The sequence below is a fragment of the Tursiops truncatus genome, chromosome 17 (genome assembly GCF_011762595.2).
Source record: "Tursiops truncatus isolate mTurTru1 chromosome 17, mTurTru1.mat.Y, whole genome shotgun sequence".
Taxonomy (NCBI): domain Eukaryota; kingdom Metazoa; phylum Chordata; class Mammalia; order Artiodactyla; family Delphinidae; genus Tursiops; species Tursiops truncatus.
This window is the reverse complement of record NC_047050.1, coordinates 14963014-14977291: the sequence shown is the minus strand read 5'-3', so window position 1 is coordinate 14977291 and position 14278 is coordinate 14963014. Positions and strand designations below refer to the sequence as shown.

The 14278-nt window shown below is 39.1% G+C and overlaps 1 protein-coding gene across 9 annotated transcripts in view; it reads left to right on the top strand.

Annotated features, from left to right (window-relative positions):
• NCOA2 (nuclear receptor coactivator 2) overlaps window positions 1-14278 on the top strand; it is a 271124-nt gene that overhangs the window by 87102 nt on the left and 169744 nt on the right. For 7 of the 9 annotated variants that reach the window (XM_019925203.3, XM_019925202.3, XM_019925196.3 and 4 more), the window contains exon 2: window positions 12824-12880. The gene's annotated coding sequence lies outside the window, so the exon portion shown is untranslated. Of the gene's footprint in view, window positions 1-2603; window positions 2623-12823; window positions 12893-14278 lie in introns of those variants that run through there. The other 2 variants (XM_073794506.1, XM_019925200.3) reach the window with 2 other exon arrangements.

The following is a 14278-nucleotide window of genomic DNA, read 5'->3' as shown; positions in this document are numbered from 1 at the left end:
AACTACCCAATCAGTAAGATTTAAATTATTAGTACCATGCAGTGTTGTCTGGCTGTGACAAGCCTGCTGTTTACAACCTGCTGAGGTCAGGTACCTTTGAGTTCAGCATATACTACTATTGGCTGTGTGACAGTATTTCACATCCCCCCCCCCCCTTATTTTTCCTTGAACTTATAGAAAACTTTGTCCCTCAACACTTGATATCAAAGACATTAAAATAATACTAGTCTCTAATCCAATTGTAAGCACAAATCCAAGTACTGAAGTTAAGTGGCAGTAAGCTGTCAGCTGTATAATGGTCATCCATATGAATTAGCAGACCCCTATGTTGAATAATTTAGATTGTCATCGGAAAGAAAATATGACATGAGAAAACTTCATGGACATTTATATGCATTCGTAGTCTTTGGAGCTCCTAGTTTGAGGAAAAATTCAGCTACAATAGCTGTTTTCCTAGCTGTCTCCCACCTTAGCTTTTAGAATCATATTTTCTTTTTTAAATGTGATTCCTCGTGTCAGATAAAGTCCTCAATTTGTCATAGCCTTTAAGTTTTTTCCTTCACTCTCTTTTATGCTACAACATCATAGTATTTCTTCCACTTTCTTTGCTTATATAAGCACAACAAGCCAATAATTGAATAATCTTGTTAGTGAAACATTTCAGGGCAATTCATTGGGTGAATTCACTGGGCGAATTGAAGCTTGGGGCTGTTTTTGTAGTAGCTGGCTGTTAGAAAGCACCTTCTTGATATCAGATCTGTTCTTCTGGGGAGAATGAGGAAGTGGGTGAACCAAGAAATGCAGAGGAGTGGAACCTGGCTGAAGGAACCAGGATGGAAACAGCGGGGGCGGCAGGGGTGTGGTGTGTGGAGGGAGAATGGCGGTCTTGAGCTCAGAGAGACCTAGATGCCACTAGCAGGTCTTCCTCTTGCTTTAAACTGAGGAAATCACTTAACTTCCCTGACTTTCACCTTCCTCCTCTGCAGAGTGAAATTGATAGATGCCTGTTTATGGAAAATATTAAAAATAATGCTTGTAAAATTTGTATCAGAGTCGCTGACACCTGATATTTAACACAAGGTGGCCCTCCTTGCTGTTCTGTGTTTAGCACGTTAGACCTCTCCTCTCCAGATCTTTCAAGTTTTATGTGTATTCTGTATTGTTAGATATTTTATCTGAAAATTCTAGATTCACAACTAATTAACAGGCTTCTCACATACCTTTTTGGGTATATAATGCCCTTCTTTGGTGGGAAGGCGGACACATTTTTTTTTTTTTTTTTTTTTTTTTTGCGGTGCGCGGACCTCTCACTGTTGTGGCCTCTCCTGTTGCGGAGCACAGGCTCCGGACGCGCAGGCTCAGCGGCCATGGCTCACGGGCCCAGCCGCTCCGCGGCATGTGGGATCCTCCCGGACCGGGGCACGAACCCGTGTCCCCTGCATCGGCAGGCAGCTCTCAACCACTGCGCCACCAGGGAAGCCCCAGACACATATTTGATGATGATTTCCATAGCACACAGTTCAGACATGGTGGCAAGGCCAGCATTTTTAGGATAATATTTGTTTCTGGGTTCATAGAAATTCCATTAGTCGAAGGGAGTACTGCCATTGTCAGGAGAGGCACTAATCTCTTTGAGCCTCAGTTTTCCATCTGTAAAACTGAGTAATTACAATAGATTATTTCCAAGCTTCTTCCAGACCTAAATTTTGAGGCAAAATTGTGCTATTGCCACAGGATTCGGTTTTCTTCATTTGTTCCTCAATGTTTTTGTCAAAACCCAGACACATAGCAAAATGAAAAATTGCATTTTAAGTTTTTTAACAAAATGGGAAACTCTTTATCAGCCCACACAATGAATCAAATTTCTGATGAAGTATCTTTTTTGATAATATTTCTCCTGAGTGACTGTTGGAACCATGGATTGACTCTGAAGTCATACAGAGAGACAAACACTAACGGTACTCCAAGGATAAGCTGTCCGTTTTGCTCTAAGTTGCAGTGCTTTTCTCCTAGTAGTCTGGCGCTCATTTTTGGATACCATATTCTTTCCAGAACTCTGTAAAATATCGCTACACTTAATTATATCACATAAAATTGGAATTTTACTCAAAGGAAAGGGGAAAAACATATGTGTGATATAAAATTATAGCTGTAAACACATATTATACACACATAAGCTGTTTTCAGTTTGAAAAAAAATACCATTGTTTTGGTGCTTGCTACTTTTTTTTGTCTCTAGTGGATTAGAGCTGCCTAGTCAGAGTGATAGGAACATAAGACCTGGAGTCAGGAGCCACTGGTTTGATGTCCAGCTCTGTCGCACATTCTTTGATTTTAGACAAATTGTCTTACCTTTTCTTGTCTATAAAATGGGTATTATATAACACCTTCCTTTTAAAGAAGACATTCTCCTACCCTCCTTCATACTGAATATGGTTTTTTTGTTTTGTTTTAAAGAATATTCCCTTCATTATGTTGAAATGATGATTATCTTAATGTGGTCCTACAGTGTTGAAAGCCATGGCCTCCCTGGACGTGGTGGGAATTGACAGTGACAGTCGTTTTGGGGAGAGGCTGGTTCTCAGGGAACAAACTCAGAAGACGGGCTTTGGTGGACAGAAGGTTTGTGCTGGTCCCTGTGACGTGGTTTTTGAGGGTACTGCTGGGTATTGGGGGTTAAACTATAGACAGATCATATAGTTTTAATGTTACTTCTGATTCACTTCTTTTTGTTACCCTGCAATCCTGAGGTAGTATACCACCTTGTCTGTGTTGCACTTGGGGATATGAGGGGAAGCTTCTCGGCTCATTTTGTAGCAGTCAGAGTAGTCCTTGCATCATCAATTAGGGGGAAAATCCAAGGAGAAGGTGAGTTTCTGAGAGGAGTTCACAGTCTTATTCCTTCCCCCGGAGTAGATTTTTTTTCTCTGTTGTTAATATTTGCAGGGTATATATTTTATTTTATTAAGGAAGGTAGACGTTTCCTCTCAAGCTGATTTATTGTAAAAAATAAATTGATAATCAGTGGGCATCTTCTACTATTCTGGTGTATACAGTAGGCTTCAGTACCTGTTCTTGTTTCACTGAGAATGATAGGGAACATTCAAGGCAAAATGATCTACGCTATTGGGAGGAAAACAGTTAAAATTCTACTCATAGTTTTTGGGAGCCTTTTATTTTGGGAGGACTGGTTGGTTGTCTGGTTGGCATGTTCTAGTCATGGTGGGAGTCATCCCTGAGCCTTTTATTTTTGTTTAAGGAAGATTAATTTCTGCCCAATACATTATTGTGTCTTTTCTCCCTTCTAATTCTATTCGAGGTTATTATTGTGTGAATTTTGGGGCTGAGCGCCCTGATTAAAGACCCAGGGCTTCTGCAGGAGAGTTGTTTAAAAGTCACTAGTCCAGGGCTTCCCTGGTGGCGCAGTTGTTGAGAGTCCGCCTGCTGATTCAGGGGACACGGGTTCATGCCCCAGTCCGGGAAGATCCCACATGCCACGGAGCAGCTGGGCCCGTGAGCCATGGCCGCTGAGCCTGCATGTCCGGAGCCTGTGCTCTGCAAACGGGAGAGGCCACAACAGTGAGAGGCCCACATACCGCAAAAAAAAAAAAAAAAAAAAGTCACTAGTCCAGCCTCTGGTTATCTTCTTACTCAGAGGTGGAGGAAACCTTACCCCTTGCCCTCAAGATGCTCACAGCCTAGAGGGGAAGAGAAATTTTAGCATAAGGTAATCATGATAGTGATCGTTTGCACACACTGTGTCCAAATCCTTATTTCCTATTCACTTGTCAACGCTCTAACTTTCTCCAGTCTGCTTTACGTCTTTATCATTCTGATGAAACTCTCCTTAGGAAGGTCATGGGCAATTTCTGCTTGCGGACCCGAGTGGAAACTGTGCAGTTCTCACTACTGAGTATTGAACAGTGTTGTCCACTCTCTCCTTCTGGGAACTCGCTCTCTCAGATTCTGTGCTGCTCTCCCTCCTGTCTGTTAGGTAATTTCTTCTCATTCTCCTCTGCTAATTCCTTTCCTACATAATTTTTCAAAGGAGGAGTTCCTTAGGGTGTCTGAATTCCAGATTCCCAGCTCTTTGTCCTTTAAACCATATCTGTGGATTTAAATGCTGTCTTCAGGTTAGTGACTTCAAATTTAGTATCTTTAGTCCTCTCCCAAATTGGAGTCATGTATATTCAACTACATGTGAGGTGAATTTTTCTTCTAGGTCTTTCTCTGTGCAAGAATATTACTCTTTGGAGAGTCACTGTTTTTATTACTCTTTGGAGAGTAACTGTTTGATGCTGCATTCCTGTGTTGGCTCTGATCATAGTCGGTGAGAGACAGAATTGAAAGGAATGGTTGTATGGAATGTGTGAAATTGATGTTGTCATTATATCATACATATCAACTGTGTATGTCGACCTACCTGTAGCTTAGTTTTTAAATAGAGGATATATCCTTTTCTATATATCTATTTTAATTATGGCTTATGAATTTTTTATATTTAGTATGGATGAAAAGTTATGAAGTCATAAATTAAATCTCTACGCTTAAAATTGAGGTATAGTTGATTTACAATATTAAGTTTCATGTGTATAACAGTGATTCACAATATTTAAAGATTACACTCCACTTAGAGTTATTCTAAAATATTGGCTATATTCCCTGTGCTGTACAGTATATCCTTATTTATTTTATATGTAAGTAGTTCATACTTCTGAATCCCTTACCCCCCCTTGTTATTTTCATAGAAAGGCATTTTATTTTTTTAATTTATTTTTTTAAAGTATTATTTTTAATTTTATTTATTTATTTTTAAATTTTTGGCTGCGTTGGGTCTTCATTGCTGCGCGCGGGCTTTCTCTGGTTGCAGCGAGCGGGGGCTACTCTTCGTTGTGGTGCGTGGGCTTCTCATTGTGGTGGCTTCTCTTGTTGCGGAGCATGGGCTCTAGGTGAGCGGGCTTCAGTAGTTGCAGCACACGGGCTCAGTAGTTGTGGCTCACAGTTTTAGTTGCTCTGCAGCATGTGGGATCTTCCCGGACCAGGGATCGAACCTGTGTCCCTTGCATGGGCAGGCAGATTCTTAACCACTGCGCCACCAGGGAAGTCCCAGGCATTTTATTTTAAATGTAGCAGTGTAGCATGTCTATCACAAACTCCCAATCTATCCCTCCTCCCCCTCCTTCCTCCTGGTAACCATAAGTTTGTTCTCTAAGTTTGTGAGTCTGTTTCTGTTTTGTAAATAGGTTCATTTGTATCATTTTTTTTTAAGATTCTGCATATAAGCGATGTCATGTTTGTCTTTGTCTGATTTACTTCACTTTGTATAATAATCTCCAGGTCCATTCATGTTGCTGCAAATGGCATTATTTCGTTCTTTTTTATGGCTGAGTAGTATTCCGTTGTATATATGTACCACACCTTCTTTATCCATTCATCTGTCGATGGGCATTTAGGTTGCTCCCATGTCTTGGCTATTGTAAACAGTGCGGCAATGAACATTGGGGTGCATGTATCCTTTTAAACCATGTTTTTCTCTGGATATATGCCCGAGTCCCTTACCCCTATCTTGCCCCTTCTCCCCTTCCCTCCTCCCCCTCAGTAACCACCAGTTTGTTCTCTATATCTGTGAGTGTCTTTTTTGTTATATGTTTTATTGTTTTAGATTCCTTGTATAAAGAATTTCATTGGTTAGGAGTCATTGTCTGAACTCTTTAAACAAAGAAAACATAAGCTTGTGTGAAGTATATATAGAAGTTAATCAGTTAACTTATAAATTGTTCTTCTGTAGATCAGATGTTATTTTTAGCACCATTAACTTAATAATAGGGAAAGAATTTTACCTTGCATGTGTGGTACACATTCTTTACATTAAAACTTTTTAGGACATTTTATATTATATAAAATATATGTTATATATATATTAAATACCATGTCCTGTTCAGTAATCTGAAGTAGTTCTCATAGTTAAGTTTTGAAGGTATAGCTCTCCTCTTGATGTTATATGATTTGAAACATGCTGAGTTAAGGGTATGTTTTATGTTCAGTTGTTTGGGAGTTTTTGTGCTTTTAAGCAAAAAGTGGAAAAATAAATTATTGTATTAATCATACATTTTGCGTTTACGCTTGTAGTGGGTATATGTTCAGATATGCTTGGCTGGGACTGTTGAAAAATCTCAAGTAATTTGATCAGTACCTCTAGCTTTTTTCTTCCTTTCCCCATGTGTCCTCTTCATTTCTATCAACCTGTCTGACTGGCTTGATGACTGGGGTGATGCTGGCTAAATAACAAAGAAGACCAATAATAGGACCTCTGTTGGAACATGGTGTATGGTGGCCGTATGGCTCCCCTTTGGCTAGTCATCTCTTTCCAGTAGCACGTGCCATGTACTCTGTTGTCCATCAAAAATCAAGTTAGTTGTTACGGTCGGCAAATATATTTTCATTTGCATACCAACACTGTTGTTGATGACTTCCTTTAACTGGAGTGACAACTTTGAGAAAATAGTGAGGCTACATTTGAGTCAGGAAGAAATAAGGTCATGATTTATTAACAAGTGTCAGCCAGGGGTGAGTGATGTGGGGAATATGCTGCTCTTACTGGCACTACACCAAAAACTCAAGGAGGCCGTTTTTAGGCTGATCACATTTTGGGCCATCTTTTTCAAATCAAGTTGGCGACAGTGATAACATTATCAAACTTTCCGTAATAGCCTAGCGGGTAAGAGCATGCGTGAACTCAGCAGGCAGACTCTGTGTTCAAATCCAGGCTTTGCTGTCACATCAGCTCTGTGACCTTGGACAAAGTATTTCACGTTTCAGTTAAGTTTCTAAATCTACAAAATAGTGATGATAATGGCAGTACCTGCCTCATAAGGTTGTTAGGAAAATTAAATTAGGTAACACGTTTCAAGCCCTCTGCCCAGAGCTCTCATGAAATAAGCATTCATTGAATGATAGTTATTGTTGTTATTCGTGGTTGTGTTAAACCAAAACAGCAAGATATGGTCCCTCCTCATCCTACTAGTCAGAAAGTACTCTCTTAGCTAGTATTACAGATGTCACTTCATTTTCTTCCCGGCTTACTTTCCTTCCTCTGGCTCTGTTCATAACTATTCATTAAAAATAATAATAAAATAAAATAAAACATTGAGCACATCTCTTCCTAACTCTCTCCTGCTTTTATTTTATTTATTTTATTTTTGGCTGTGTTGGGTCTTCGTTGCTGGGTGCAATCTTTCTCTAGTTGCAGCGAGCGGGGGCTGTTCTTCACTGAGGTGCGTGGGCTTCTCATTGTGGTGGCTTCTCTTGTTGTGGAGCACAGGCTGTAGGCGCGCGGGCTTCAGTAGTTGTGGCACATGGGCTCAGTAGTTGTGGCTCGCGGGCTCTAGAGTGCAGGCTCTGTAGTTGTGGTGCACAGGCTCTGTAGTTGTGGTGCACAGGCTTAGTTGCTCTGCGGCATGTGGCATCTTTCCGGACCAGGGCTCGAACCCGTGTCCCCTGCATTGGCAGGCGGATTCTTTTTTTAAAAAAAATTTATTTATTTATTTTTGCTGTGTTGGGTCTTTGTTTCTATGTGAGGGCTTTCTCTAGTTGCGGCAAGCGGGGGCCACTCTTCATCGCAGTGCGCAGGCCTCTCACTATCGCGGCCTCTCTTGTTGCGGAGCACAGGCTCCAGATGCGCAGGCTCAGTAGTTGTGGCTCACGGGCCTAGTTGCTCCGTGGCATGTGGGATCCTCCCAGACCAGGGCTCGAACCCGTGTCCCCTGCATTAGCAGGCAGATTCTCAGCCACTGCGCCACCAGGGAAGTCCCTCTCCTGCTTTTAAAGAAATCACAACCTGTAGCTTTAATGCTGCCAGCAATCTTTTTAATGAGTGATGTAGGCTCAGTCCCGATTTCTTTCTCTTTTTTTTTTGCCTCAAAGTAATGATGTGTAACTTGTGCTAGTTGATGCTCTACTTGACAAATGCTCACACCACCATTTGCTACTAGAACTACTTTTAGTCCTTAGATCCCTTTACTCACACAGTTAGCTATCACATAGGAAGAAAGAGCAGGGACACAGAGGTAGTACATTTTAAAAAATGATTTAAAAATTTTAACCATTAAAATAATTGAGGTATAATTTGCATACCATTTTAAGTGTATTAAAAGAAGAGTTTTAGTAAATTCTTACAGTTTTGTGTGTCTCATGTTTCTTATACGTCTTTCTTTAGCATCACCACAGTCCAGTTTTAGAATAATTCTATCCGCCCCAGATGTGTCCGTTTTCGGTCAAGTCCCCCCTTGTGTTCCCTGACCCAGGATACTATGGATCTGTTTTCTGTCTCTGTAGTTTTGCTTTTTCTGGAAATTTCAAATAAATGGAATCATGCAGTATGTTGTCTTTGTGTCTGGCTTCTTTCTTTAGCAAGATGTTTTTTGAGACCCTTTCATGTTGTAGCATACATCAGGAATCCATTCCTTTTTATTGTTGAGTGGTATTTCATTGTATGAATGTACCACATTCTGAAAAATTCATTCTCCAATTGATAAACTTTTGGATCGTTTTCAGTTTTTGGCTATTCTGGATCTAACTGATAGGAACATTCAAGTACAACTCTTTGTATGGTCATCTGTCCCCAAGAGGAATGAAAACACACCTTGGTGTGAAATTGTTGGGTTATATAATGAAAAACTTCCAAACTGGAAAATGGCTGTACCATTGCACTTTCCCACCAGCAAAGGATGAGTTGTGAGGGTTCTAGTTTCTCCATATCCTTGGCAGCACTTTAGATATTTTGTTGGATAGGCTATGGTATTTTGTTTTGGTTTTAATTTCCATTTTCCTAATGACTAATGTTCAGTACTTTTTTGTGTACATTGGATGTCTTCACATATTTTGCTCATTTAAAAAAGTTGAATTATCGGGGCTTCCCTGGTGGCGCAGTGGTTGAGAGTCCGCCTACGGATGGATGCAGGGGACATGGGTTCGTGCCCCGGTCTGGGAAGATCCCACATGCCGCAGAGCGGCTGGGCCCGTGAGCCATGGCTGCTGAGCCTGCACGTCTGGAGCCTGTGCTCCGCAACGGGAGAGGCCACAACAGTGAGAAGCCCGCGTACTGCAAAGAAGAAAAAAAAAAAAAAAGTTGAATTATCTGTTTTGTTATTGTAAGAGTCCTTTATATATTCTATATACATCCTTTATTAGATATTTAGCTCTTTATATTTTCTAAATACATGTATGTTATCAGATAATTATTTTGCCAATATTTTCTTTCAGTCTGTGGCTTTTTGCTTTCTATTCTGTTGTTTTTTTTTAATACGTCTTTATTGGAGTATAATTGCTTTACAGTGTTGTGTTAGCTTGTGTTTTCATTTGTTAAATGATTTCTTTTGAAGAGCAAAAGTTTTAATTTTAAAGGAATTCAATTTTGTTTTTTTCTTTTATGGTCTTTAAAATTTTTTTTTTCCTCTATGCCTTTAGGTGTCATACCTAAAATTTTTTTGCCTAATCCACAATAATTTTCTCCAAGTGCTTTCTTCCACGAGCTTTGTAGTTTTAGTTCTTACTTTTAGACCTATCATCCTGTCTGTTTTGTGTTAATTTTTATACAAGGTGCGAGGTAAAGGTTGAGGTTCTTTCCCCCTCCCCCATATGTATAATCAGTTTTTGGTACCATTTATTGAAAAGACTGCCCTTTCCTCATTGAATTACTTTACCACCTTTGTTGAATATGAATTGATATAAATGTGTGGGCCTGTTTTTGGACTCTGTTCTCTTCCGTTTATCCTTATGCCAGTACCCTACTGCTTTGATAATTATAACTTTATTGTAAGAGTTGAAGTCGGGTAGTATCTTTCAGCTTTTGGTGTAGTCTTAAAGTGGTCCCCATTCAAAACTTTCCCAGCAGGCTCATTGTTTATACATCGTCTGGGTGGTTATGGGCAGATGACACTATTAAGACATCTCAGGGAAAATCAGTTTTACTTCGGGTAGGGTAGGCCTGACATTACCTGTCACTTTATTGAGTTACCTGTCTCAGCTAGCAGCATTTAGCAGGATCACACTTGCCATAATCATAATTATGTGTAATGCCTACCATGTACCAAGTGCTTTATGTAATTATCTCATTTGATACTTCCAAGGTGCTGCGAAGAGGACATCATCATCCTCATTTTATAGTTGAGTCCATAATAACATTTCTAGGTCACACACCTAAGCAGCTGCTAGTGATGGAACAATATTAACAGCAGCAGTATTCACATGAGAAAGCCAGGTTTTGAAACCTCACCTGTTCGATGGTCTTAACCCTAGGTTCTCTCAACTGCTCCAGGTGGCCCTCTTCATGGAGAGGAGGTGTATCTCTTTAGTTTATACATTGGAAATAGTAGTGGTAGTAAGAGAGAAAAGGACGACATGTGTGTATCCCTGCCTTTTCTTGCAGTGTTCCTGTCTTTCCTTCTGTCAGTCTGCCGGTGACAGAAGGCCCAGGGCGGTCTTCCCCTCTCCATCTCTTGAAACTCCTAAAGTAGCTTCCTGAAAGCTATCTGGACTCGTAGATGAGAAGGGGGATGCCGATTTATTATAGGTGGTCAGTGCCCGTACTTCTGCTTTAAATAGCTATTTTTTTCCTTTAGTGACTTAGAAAACATTTTATAATTCTATGTTTATAAGTATTTTGTTAATTCTTCTGGTTTAAAATGTTACACCGAGGTATCATACTATACTGTGGAAATGATTCACATCTTCTATCTTCATGTCCCTGTGTATCTTACTTTAGTTTGGATTCATTAGCACTTTTTCCTCATTATATTAGCACATTCATAAAAACCTTCTGAGTGGTATAGATCAAGCAATAATTGTTTAATATCATCATTCACACTCACATCACAAGTTTTAACTGTTGACTGTTGCATAGTGTGATGTCCTCGAGCACATTAGTTGTTGGTATAGAATTAGAATGGGCTTAAGTAGGCCGGCAGTGCTGGAAAGAATGGATGACCCCTGTTACGTAACAGTTTACTGCTCACCACTCACAGGCTGCCACTTGAGGAGAACCCATTTGTTTTATTTACTGCGATAACCTCTTATCTGCATACAGATTTCCTTTTGTTTTTCATGAATCATCTCTGCCTAATACCCTAGCTGCATTTCTTTACCTGTGATGGTCTCCAGATTGATCAGGTCCTGGCAAAAACCAAAATGCATTTTTTTCCCATTTCTTTCCCCTTTATGAAATCAGATGTTGCTGGTGCCCTAGAAAAAATGGCAGTTTGGGTTATTAAATTAACATTAGCTTTTTTCTACTATTAGGTTCTATTTATTATTCTAAAGAGTAAAGGGCGCATCAGAAAGTTAATACTCTTAAGTCTGATAATGAATCAAAGTATGAATTATTACTGATTGGTGTCACCTGAAGGAAAAAAATGCAGTTGTAAAAACATTCCTTGAAGCTGATTAAATCTAGTAGTACATATTAGTTAAAATAAAGACATACTACTACTAGTAGCAGTCAGGCAGTTTTTCTTAGGTCCATAATATACACAAGAGTGGTAAACATTAATCCACATAACATATGATAGGCACATGTTGGTTGTGTTCGTATTACTGACTGTGCATCTTGGAAATAAATAAACTTCTTTGGTACAGTGGAAGTGATCCTTGTGTGGATCAGAGAAAGTGCTGCACAGTCCTTCATGGCTAAGTTCTTTGTTCTCAAAGATACACACCCAGATGAATCTTGGTTGCCCTCATTATTGAAAATGTTCAGTTCTTCCTTTTCTTATCCACTCTTACTCATGCAAATTGTCATATATAGCATCATTTTTTTTTTTTGGCCGTACCACGTGACTTGCAGGATCCTAGTTCCCTGACCCGTGGTCAAACCCGGGCCCCTGGCAGTGAGAGCAGCAAGCCCTAACCACTGGACTGCCAGGGAATTCCCTATAGCATCATTTTTACATCATTTTACACAAGATTTTTTTTTGAGATGAATTATTCACTTTTAAACGTCTTTGTTTAAGCAATCATGACATAGGTTTTTATTTCAATAATTTCAAGCCTTTCTATTCCATATAGGCAAACTATAAATCACAGCAAATTAAGATCAGTATGTGAACTTAATTAATTAATTAACTTGTTCATTCATTCATTCAGCAAACATTTCCTGTGTACTGTGTTACTATGGGCTGGGCATTGGGCTAGGAGTGCAGTGTGGAAATGGGTAGCTCAGGCGTCCTCTGCTTTTATTCAGCTTTCAGTGCTAGTGATTAGACAGGCAGCTACCAGGAAGTGTAATAAGTGTTACGGCGGGCACTCAAAATTTGTTGGGTAGACACCTCATAATTCACACTGAAATGTAGCCTTATGTGTCTTACATTAGTTTGTACAAATAGAAGTAAGGTAGCAGGTCGTCTTCTCGATTTACCATGCAATTTAATGGAGAGATGTTATTAATGAGTATTATTTGTATATTGGTTGTAAAAAATCACATCCACTCTAATGAGTCTAACAGGATTCTGCATTTTTTTTTAATAAACTTATTTATTTATTTATTTTTGGCTGTGTTGGGTCTTCCTTGCGGTGTGCGGGCTTCTCATTGTGGTGTTTTCTCCTGTTGCGGAGCACGGGCTCTAGGCACGTGGGCTTCAGTAGTTGTGGCACATGGGCTCAGTAGTTGTGGCACACGGGCCTAGCCGCTCCGTGGCATGTGGGATCTTCCCGGACCAGGGCTCGAACCCGTGTCCCCTGCATTGGCAGGCGGACTCCCAACCACTGCGCCACTAGGGAAACCCGGATTCTGCATTTTTTATTCATATTTGTTTGTTTCTTTATATTGCAGATTTCTCTTGGATTTGGCTACAACTTTATAGATCTTCTGCACTGTGTACAGGCACAGGTGAGTTTAAAAGTAAGCTTTTCTGTTGGTATATTTTGATTTTTAAGTAAAATCAAACATTTAAAATTATACTATTTATAGTTTAGCAAAATAATACGTAAGTAAAATGAATATAAATTTTAAAAGTGTTGTATATTTGTCTACATTTGTTTTATTATGAAAACTCACTATGAATGTATTGGAAATGGTATTTGGAGGTAAAATGACCATATCTGTTTATCAGTGTTTACTGTGTGTATTTGGGAAGAGTTTACATTTACCCATTGGATGAGGTGAATTATCATTTCATAGCCTAGCAAAATGTTTGCATTTATTTTTATATGTAAATTAAAAATTGCTTGCTATAGATTTTGGCATCAAATTTCAGTCTTATGTGGGTAGATTTAATGAGCAGGCCTTTCTGGTCCAACCAGTCTGAAATAGCTTCTCAATCACTCCTTATCACAGAACCCTGATTTATTTTTATCATAATGTTTATGATCATGTGATGTATTCTTATTTTTAGTTTCCCCTACTAGAATATAAGCTCCATGAACATTGGGGCCATTTTTCTCTTATTGAAAACAGTATCCATAGCCCTTAGGATAGTGTTTATTGTATGGGAAAGACTGAATAAGCGTTTGTTACCGTAATTATTGGGTAATACATAGTAAGAATTTATTTATATACAGAGTAATTGAACTCTGCATCTGTAAATACAAAATAGAAATAGCTCCTTATACTTATTTCTAAATATGAATTTATATCAGATACTTTGAGTATATCGCTCATAAATGTTCAGAGAAATTACCTGTGTTACATATTTTATGTACTCAAGTATGATTAATCAGGGTAGAATTCAGAGGATAATGCTTCCAATTCTGTATTTATTTTGTCACCACCGTAGCAGGTTCTTAGGATCAAGTGACGGGTAAACCTGAAGCAAATGTGGGAGCTTCTCACCTCCTTACTCCATCATGCTACCATTTGGAAATGTTTTGTGTTATCTTTATGGAGAGCAAAGTACCAACATATTTGACATTAGTTGTCCAGTTTTAATCTCTGAAAGCCAAATAAGCTAAAAATTTCCCACTACCTGTCATTTCATACAAAATGTAATTTACTTAGGTTATTTTATTTTTGTAGATTGGGGGGAATTTTGGGTCATTTTTCTGCCCTCTGTATTGATGTTTGAATTCATTATCTAAGGAGCCACCCATTTCCTTTTGTCTTTGGCAGTTTTCTTTAAGTTTTCCAGGATGTTAGTCGCTACTGTTGGGTTCATGTCTTTTGTTTTTCGTATGTGTTGTTTTTTGATCTGTTTCACCCTCAGGCATTGGTTTCTCCTTCCGCCATCATGGTTTTTCATTTATAAAAAGAACTAAGTCTGAACTTTAGGCTTTTTTTTTAAGTAAAATT